Source organism: Lynx rufus, unplaced genomic scaffold, assembly GCF_022079265.1.
Source record: "Lynx rufus isolate CCGP_SWC_20201006 ecotype Redwood Valley unplaced genomic scaffold, mLynRuf1.p SCAF_11, whole genome shotgun sequence".
NCBI classification, from domain to species: Eukaryota; Metazoa; Chordata; class Mammalia; order Carnivora; family Felidae; genus Lynx; species Lynx rufus.
This window is the reverse complement of record NW_025814825.1, coordinates 20,762,891-20,769,704: the sequence shown is the minus strand read 5'-3', so window position 1 is coordinate 20,769,704 and position 6,814 is coordinate 20,762,891.

Here is a 6,814-nt window from a genome sequence, read left to right as displayed (position 1 = left end):
AGCTTAGACACCAAGAGTCAGTAAACTCACTCCATCTGGACCAGCTGTTTATACATCACTCTCCCTTAAGGGCTGTATCCAGTAGGGTCTCCATAGGACACAGAGTCACCTCGGGTGACACCCGTGAAGATGCTATAATAGATTACTGACAGAGATGTGGGTGGGGGAGGGAAACAGGCAGGAAATGGAGAGGCTCCAGAGACTAGCCACAGTGGGAAGCGTTTACTACCCCCAGGCTGCTGGGATCAGAAGAGGAAACTGTGTTCTGGACCCCTTGAGAGCCGGAGCCATGGAGGAGGGGTCTCCTGAGGGAACTGCCATCATGGAGGTCACATCTGCCAATGGAGACATGTTTGTGAGGAAGGAGAGGAGCCAGGGAGGAATACCCCTAGGGCTTGCTCCTCTTGTCCTCCAGAAACCCCCCCGGGCCTCCTTTTGGTCAAGCTGATCAGAAAGCAGAGGCAGAGGAGCCAGGAAGACTCAGTCTACAAGGATGAGCCTCCCCAAGTTCATAGCAGAAAGGGGAAGAGAGACGTGGGGGGAGGGGTGACAAACAGAATGGCCAGCGAGAGGGCTCCTTTCCCCACCCTTTGGGGCAGAGGCTACGGGCTGCCCCACAATCTCCTGGACCAGAATGCAGACACATCAGAAGATGAGGGCAGGACCTCAACAAGACAGAGAAACTAGAATGAGTGAGCCTGGTCCCCAAAGCCCCAGGACTGCTGCCCTCTCTCCAGAGGGTACCATTAGGATTGTTACAGGAGAGAGACCCAAACAAAGCAGTGCTGGCTCAGAGCTGCCAACCTGGGCCCCCCACCCAGACTATTACAACCTTTTGTGGCTTTTGACAAGGACAGAGTCCCCATTTTCCAGGAAGCTTTAAGAGCTTCCTGCATGTTTTTACAGTGTGCCACAGGGATCTAGTCACCTTCTTGCCTAGGACCCCCAGCCCCGAGACCGCTCAGAGCAACTGCAACCTTGCACTAAGAAGCTCTCTTCCAGCGCCGGCGTCCTTCCAGTGCTTTCTGCAGAGTGCTGGTGTCAGCCCCGAGCAGGGTGGGCAGGCCGCGCCTTGGTGATGCTGTAGCTCTCTGTCTCTCCTCCTCAGCTGGGCTCTCTGCCCTGCCTTGGCGTCCTCGCCATCCCCAACCTCTCTGCCCTGCACAGCCCATGGGAGAATGACTGCTGGCAAGAATCACTTCCTGCCGGGTGCCGAGATGAGAAGAGATGGCCCGCGTTGCAAACCATCTCAATTTCTCTGTGGCTCCAGTGAGCCTCCCCCTAGAAGCAGCAGGGGAGACAGAAGAAAAGAAGATAGGTTCCCCCCCCACCCCCCCCAAGCCTCCTGCCTTGGTTAGGCAACAAAGCCTGTACAATTTGCCCAAATTACTGGCAATCCTATTTTGTACTGGTATTTCTTCAAGTTGCAAAGCAACTTCACACGGAATTTCACCCCGGCGGAGAAGTTTGGCAGAAGCAGATTCCATTCCCATTTTGCAGGTGGAGAAACTAAGGTTTAGAGGAGGACGGTATCTTACCCAGTGACACACACATGTACCCAGTAGCCAACAGGCTAGGAGTGAAACCTGATTTCTGGTATTTATGCCGGAGGACCTTCCCCTTGTCCCAGAGAGCCCCACGTGATGAAAGAAAAGGTCCCTCATGAGTGGGCATTTTATGAAGTGACACATAGAAAATTCTGACCTTCTCCCTCTGTGCTGCCTTGGAACAGAGAGACAGTGGGTGCCCGATGGATACCTCATCGGGGCCAGTCAGGAGGTCAGAACCCGCCCGGCTCCGCAAGTGACAGAGAAAGTTTTGGACAGCTAGTCTAGATGCTCTCGGCCTGTGCTTTATGTACGACAAAGTGTTTTGAGGGGCCGGGGGTGGCCTGTGTGTTTGTGGCAGTGGGTGGATATACGAGGTGGGTCTGTGATGTGCGGTTATGCGTGTGTTTGTGTAGACCTGTGCGTGTGTGTGTGTGTGTGTGTGTGTGATGGGTCTGTGGCGTATTGTGCGTGGGTATACGGCGTGTGTATATGTGCTGTGGGTCTCCGCTGTGTGGCATTTGTCTGTGTGAGTGTGCACAGGGGGTCCTTCGGAGTCTGGTGGTGCGGTACGCGTGGGTATGTGTGTGGTGGGCGTGTTCTCATCGTGTGGATGGGTGTGTGCTGTGCCATGTGTGTGAGCCGGTGCGGTACAGTGTGTAGGAGCGCATGTAGGAGGGGAGGGCAGGTCTGGGACAAACACCATGCCTCTCGCAGCACCTGTGTTGTGGCTGCCCCGCCCCCCCCACCACGTGGCTCGGCGTGCCCAGCGAAGGCCTGTGTCAGCGTGTGTCCACAGGGGCTTCTTTTGTTTTAAATAAGGCCCAAATGCTTGGCACGGGCGGGGGCTTCACGCTGGCCTCATCCCGACCGCGGGTCTCCCTCTGGGCCCACCTGAGCTCCAGGGGCTCTTATACCCGCAGGAGAGCCTCCTCCCTGCCCAGGACACGGAGAAGCTGTTCCCCTAGCTTGACCCAGAATAGCCATGTCAACAACTCTATGTCCCTCCCACCCCTGCAAAAAGTCAGAACTACCGCCAGATGCCGGCCATCTCCAACCTTAACCCTGCTTGTGGGGGCTCGGGGGGGGGGGTCCGGAGGCCTCCTCAGCTGTTTTCCTCCCTGGGAAGCCTGTCCAGACCTCCCTCATTCAGCCTGCAGTGCTTGCCCCCTCCGCCTCACCGCAATCCTGGCCCCTTCACGGATGTCTTCTTTTTTTCTTTTGTCGGAGTAACACTTGCACCTTCTAATGCTGCTTACTTTATAGCCAGTGTGCTCCCTCTTGGTCCCCCTCAGGGGAACATAAGCTCCGTGAGGGCAGGGATCCGTTTTGTCTTTCACGTGCCTGGAGGAGCCTGCCCTGGCGTTCAGAAGGAGCTGGAAAAGTATGTGTGGAAGGAAGAGGGGAAGGCGGGTGGGCGGGGCTTAGCCTCAACATTCCACCTGGGCTTGGGCTGCGGTGAGGGTATGGGGGTAGCTCCCTTCCTCTTGCTGTCCCCCCACTCACCACCCAGGGACAGCCAGGGGCCAGAGGACAGCCTCCGGGGCCGGGGCTGGGAGGCCTGTCAACTTGGCAGCCACCTGGCCTGATGGAAGGGACAGCTGTGCGTGGGGGGAGGGGGGAGGGAAGAAGAGCGTGTTCAGTTTCTAGGGACGGAACTACTGCCTGGGATGCACTTAATTTAGCCCAAGTCCAGGGAGGTGGGCAGATTAAGGCACGTTGTGTGTAGTTCTTTCCCGAAGCTGGGGGCCGCGGCCAGGAGCCAGGGTTTGGTTTAAGTGTGTTACTGGCCATAGGGGCCTGAAGCCAACCGCAGAGATGGGTGAGGTAAACACGCACTTGGGTCAGTCCTTCCTCCAGCAGCACAGGACAGCCTGACCTCACCTTCCCTAGGGCCACGTTGAGCCAGAGGAGGCAGCATGCCTGTCTCCCCTCGGCGTCACAGCCTGCAACTCCCTTCCGTAGGTATGGTTGGTCTCATTGGGTTCCACAACCACCTGCCAGGGAGATAAAGTTTCCATTTTAAGGATGGAGAGGGAAGCTGCTAGGGCAGAATAGGCTTACAGGGGCCGTAGGGGGCAGCTGGAACAAGGGCCCCAGCTCCAGCCCTTGCTCTTCCGTCCCCTGCCCATTTGATGGAAGGAGACCGACCCACTCATCTCCTTCCCCAGCTGTAGAATGGGCCCACAGGGGAGGCAGAACATCCCCTCCAAGCCTGCACTCAGGCGCCACGCTGATGTCAAGAAGGCAGAGCGAGCCCAAACTGGGAATCACAAGATCTGGGTTTGATCCCTGGTGCGGCTGCAGATTGGGCAAGCCACTGCTGATCCCTGGGACTCAGTTTCCCCACCTAAACAGGTCAAGCCCTGTCCAGTTGATGGTGTTCAGGAGGGCTTTGGTGGGGGCTCAGGCACATTAGGCTTCATACATCACAGTATGTGATGGAGCTTCAGAGGCTCCCACGGGAGCTTGTTCTCACCCTTTTCCTCCTTCCCACTTTCCTTCTCTTCCCATATCCTTGTCCCTCAGCCCCGGGGCCATGGGATCTGAATAAAGGCCAAAGCAAGTCAGACTCTCCAGGACGCACTGCCCAGCCGCTGCCCCGGCAAGCAGGTGATGTGCTCCTTCGCAATCATAGTCCCCATGAGAGGACTAACACTTTATGGGGAGGACTCTGGTTGGGACTCTGCTCACCCCAAGGGTTGATTGATGATGGAGGGGCTTTTGGCTTTTGCTGCTGTGCATTCTGACTTACTTCACTTAGCATAATACCCTCTAGCTCCATCCACATTGATGCAAGTGGCAAGGACTCATTATTTTTTACAGCTGAGTAATATTACGGTATGTGTGTGTGTGTGTGTGTGTGTGTGCACGTGTGTGTGTATATACACACACAACTTCTTTATCCATTCTTTTACGGATGGATAGTTGGGTTACTTCCATATCTTGGCTCTTGTAAATAATGTTGTGATAAACATAGGGGTGCATGTATCTTTTTAAATTAGTATTTTTATATTCAATGGGTAAATACCCAGTGGTGGATAATATAGTAATTCTATTTTTAATTTTTTTTAATTTTTAATTTTTGGAGGAACCTCTCTACTGTTTTCCATACTGGCTGTACCCCACCAGCAGTGGACAAGGGTTCCTTTTTCTCCACATGCTCACCGACACTTGTTATTTCTTGTTGCTTTGAGTCTGGCCCTTCTGACAGGTGTGAGGTGACATCTCATTGTGGCCAATTGATTTACATTTCCCTGATGATGAGTGATGTTGACATGTGTCTGCTGGTCATCTCTGTGTCTTCTTTGGAAAAATGTCTATGCAGGTCCTCTGATCGTTTTTTAATCAGATTTTTTCTTAATGTGTATGTATTGTGAGGCGGGAAGGGGCAGAAAGAGAGGGAGAGAGAGAATCCCAAGCAGGCTCCATGCTGTCAGCACAGAGCCCAAATTGGGGTTCGATCTCACATCATGACCTAAGCCAAAATCAAGAGTTGGGTGCTTAACCGAAGGTGCCCTCAAACTGTTTGTGTTTTTGGTGTTGAGTTGTATGTAAAGACTTGATTTTCAGCCTGGTTCATGATAAGCACCCAACACGAGGTCACTGCTGGAATTACTATTATTATTAGAGCCCCTATCTCAAGACGTCAAAGCTGAGGCTCAGAGTTGAGGTGACTTTTTCAAGGTGACCCGGTTGGTATTGAAGGATAATTGGGGTCATGACTATTTCAAGCCAAAATGTAGACTTTGAAACAGAGGGAGAGGGCAGAGGGCAGTTCTTTGAGGAAATGGGGGTGCCTAGTTGGTTATGGGGGGTCCTGCGGGCACCTGGACCTGAGGCTCTGCAGAAGGGCAGTCCTGGCTAGGACACGAGACACAGGACATGGAGACATCACAACAGAGGGACAGAGGGAGGATGGAGGTGTTGGGAAGGGGAAGGCCCCAGAGGCAACACAGGTGTTTTTCTCACCTGGAAAATGAAGTGATGACACCGTCGCTGGAAGCAGGTCTAGCAGCCGGCCCCGAACCAGAAGCAAGCACCAGTTAGTGGGCACAGGCTTCTGGGAGCCTCAGGGAAGACACAGCGGTCTTAGAGTCAGTGCTGCCCCCCTAGGCCGGGGTTCAGGGCCCTGCCCATCCCAGAAGGAGCCCCCAGGGGCCCCAGCATCTCAGCAGGATTACTCGTCCAACAGCCTTGTCTGTCCAATGGGGAAGCTGGGGCCCAGATGGATGATAAGTGACCTGCTCAGGGTCCCTCTGCAGAGACACGTTGGAGCCCAGATCCCATTCTCTGTCCAATGCTCCCTCATTGCCCCACACCAAAAACCTAGATGGGGAGAAGCAACAGGGAGCTCTGGGGACCCAGTTCTCTAAAGACCCCAGGTCTCCAGTCCCTCTTAGGACTTCTCCCCTGTCCTGGGATCCCACCATTAGAGACAAGTTCCCTGGGAGGAAAGGACAGCTCTTCATATTTGGACTTAGTTTGTAATTACAGGCAGAGATTGCATAGAGTCAAAATTACCCTTGAAAACAGCTTAGGAGACACCTGGTGGACCCCTCCACGCAGTCCTTCAACAAACCCATGACGGCAGGCGTTCCCCCGCCTTGGCTCAGAACCCAGTTTCTTTGGTGGACACCAGCTTCGGTGGATGAGGTCACTCATGAAAAGTCCCCTTATGTTCATTTGGAATCACTCCCAGCACAAAAAGGGACAGTCCTGTGCCAGGGACTGGGGACCTGGCCGAGAACGACAGATTCTGCCACCCCATCACACGCTCCATCCCGGCGCACTGGGATGGTGGGCCCCCCCCCCCCCACTAGCTCAATCAGGATCTCCTCGGACTCAACCCTGAAAGGGCATACACACATCTGTGGCTGATGTGGGCTCAGTATCCGGATGGGGATAAATCACGCAGCTGCCCTGCATGCTCCCGGGCAGGTGACTGACCTGGTCCTTACCAGGCCCCGTGGTTGGCTGGAGAAAGGGCATAGTGGGCTCAGAGGTCATCAGAACACCAAAACTGGGATCAAACCCTGGCTTTGTCATTTCCTATTTCCATGAATAAGTCAAGATTCTCACCCTCTCTTCTCCATTTCCGTATTTGTCAGAGAGAAAAAGTGAGATGACGGAGGATAAAATAAAGCGAGCTTTTCATGTAACAAGCATCCAGAAAATGGTAGTGAGCACACACACGAGCACGTGCACGCACATGCACACCCCTCTGCTGGGGGTGGTGATGATGGGGTGATGATGGGGAAGAGAGG